This window comes from Microtus ochrogaster, unplaced genomic scaffold (genome assembly GCF_000317375.1).
Source record: "Microtus ochrogaster isolate Prairie Vole_2 unplaced genomic scaffold, MicOch1.0 UNK30, whole genome shotgun sequence".
NCBI lineage: Eukaryota > Metazoa > Chordata > Mammalia > Rodentia > Cricetidae > Microtus > Microtus ochrogaster.
In genome coordinates, this window is record NW_004949128.1 from 3,812,249 (window position 1) to 3,815,169 (window position 2,921).

The window sequence follows — 2,921 nt, forward strand, 5'->3', positions numbered from 1 at the left end:
AAGTATTTATTTCCTTTGCAAATAAATTGAAAAATGATGTAATTCTTTTTTGTTCTTGTTGTTTTTCAAGACATGTTTTTTTTTTTTTTCTGTACATTTGGAGCCTGTCCTGGAACCCACTTTGTAGACCAGGCTGGCCTTGAACTCAGGGAGATTCGCCAGTCTCTGCCTCCTGAGTGCTGGGATTAATGGTGAGTGCCACCACTGCCTGCCTGGAAAATGATGCAGTTCTTACTCTCTGCTATTGTTGCGAGTGTGACCATTTTATGTCATCAGATTGTAAGACACACATGAGTCAAGTGAAAAAATAAGTGGCCTTTTTATTTTTTACTTTTAACATTATATTTACATGCCCCTTAAAATACCTGCAATTATTAAACCATGTTTCTAATCTGGAAAAAAATACTGCCTTTGATGGCAAATGTATCTCAAATAAAGTACAAAAACATCCTCCCTTATAAATTCCATTTGTTTTATTTTGTATCAATTATACAATAAAGAATATTCTACACAGTATATTTATAGGGTTCAATAGGTATAATGGACTGTGTTATATACTATGGGTATTAGTAAGTTTGGAAATATTGTACGTTTTTATTCATTTATGTATAGATAAATATAGATATTAAAATACATTTATATTTAGTGTTATGTATTATTAGCCATACTTTATAGTATGCTAATATTGAGAATTATTTTCAGCACACATATATCTGAGCCATCACACCGTCTTTTTAAAAGTGACTTTGTTTCAGGTTTCAGTTACAGCTGAATTTTTTTTACTTATATTTTATCCTCACCTGAAATTATTTTGTAAATGTGAAAAAAGGTCACTGAATAAATGAGAACACTCATTATTTTGCTCTCATTTTCTACACATTTAGTTGAGCAAGTAAAAGCAGTTTCCTATTGAGTAGAATCCCAACTACTTCTTCAATTAGGTCAGGACTTTCTGCCACTTAAAAATGACAGAAAAAGCAATGTGGACCAGACTGCATCACTGGAGGTAAAGCTCTCTGGTTTCCTTAGGATCCCTGCTCCTGGGTTTGAACTCAAATCCCTCCTGCTAAGAACTAGTAGCCATTTGGAGGTTTTTAGCCACTGACTTCATATGACAGAGGGAAAATAAACTGCTACAAGAAATATGAAATAAAAAGGAAAATAAGTGCTATCTCTCAACACCTAGAACTTCAAAATAAAGACTCTTGTTCTTCTTTTGACCTTTAAAAGTAGGTATTTTTAAATAAAAATGTCCATCGATATCAGAGGGAAGCAGTGTTATCAGCATACATGGTCAAGCACATCCATCAGACAATGAAAAGGGACATTTGTTTGAACATGTGCCTCACAGTAAAAAAGCAATGACTTGAAAGTATGAACAAGTGGGTGAACTTTGGATTCTTAAGATTCTATTTTTATTCTAGAATTGATAACTCATGATCCATGTGACCTTGGGCACATATTTTGATCTCTTTAAGCCACAGGTATTGAAAGATTTGTAAAATGGGTATATTAAGGTTTGTTTTAAGAACAGAATTGAATGAGTAATGCTAAACAATTAGGACATAAATTTATGAAGTAAAGACTTAGATATGTTAGACTTCATGATTTATGCTACTTTAATAACTTATCACATACATACACTTTGAGAGGATTTATTCCAGATATAACCGAAAAAGTTTAGTGCTATCAACTGTCTTAAAGAATTAATGTAATAGGGCAATATAAAATAAATTTCTTTCTTTTTATTATTGTTGTGTTTTATTATCTAAAAATATGGAAATATATTAATATCTCGGATAGAAAACTATAAAAGCATTCATAATTTAGAATTCTGATTACTGTTTTTGGAGTTATGAAGTTAGAAATATTTGAAAAGTAATATACTTTATTTAATAAAAGCACAGGTGCCCTTAAACAAATGTATATGTACTACAAAGTTTATTCAATATATCTGTAGGTATGCATACCAAAACCAAGAGTGTATACATGGATATGATGTAATATGTTTTACTTTGCTTTTCATTTTAAGGGATATTTCCATTTCTGCATTCACATTACAGCTCCAAAATTATTTGTGTGTATTTCTTCTTAGTGTGTGTGGAAATGTGTATAATTGCACCCAGTTGTTGCTGAGCATAAAGCAGTATGTGAACAGAATTGTTCAAAAACACTTTTGCTCAAATGGTAACATTTCAAGGCCAATGTTTGCAAATTCTAATCAGTAGAGATTTGGGTGTATGACATTAGATATAAGAACTCAAGTTTTTCCCAATTTGTTGAAAAATATAAAAGGAGCTGCAATAATTTAAACAGGAAAAGAAAATACTTTTAAAGTAAAACATTTTTATGACTATTGAGTATTTTTCAATATTTGAGGCACTGAAACTATGGAATATTGTATATTGTGGGGAGATAAGAAGGTATTTTATTACTTGGGATTTCAGTACCTTAGTAAAGCCAGGTTTGCTTTACAAACTGCTCAATAAATATGTAAATTTATTGATAAATAAATGGGTCTATGTCACACAAGCGAACTGTAGTGGTCTTCAGTGTCTAAGAGTGCATCGCTGTTTGTTATCTGCTTCACTGGCCACCAGCTCCTGTTTAAAAAGCAACACCTCAAGTCAGGCTTCAAACCTATCTTCCAAATGTTTATCTCTAAAATGCATTGTAAATTACCCCCCCCCCAAAAAAAAGATCTTCCATTCTGTAGGCCACCTCATTGCAACTGCCTAGCTTCAGTTTTAATCTTACAAGCTGATTTCCTTGCAGCAGAAGCCAAGAACACTTGTAGAATATTAAACACCAAAGGGTTTGTGTCGACTAATTAGTTTTTCATATATATATATATATATATATATATATATATATATATATATATATATATAGGGATATGCTATAGAGATGAATGATTTGCA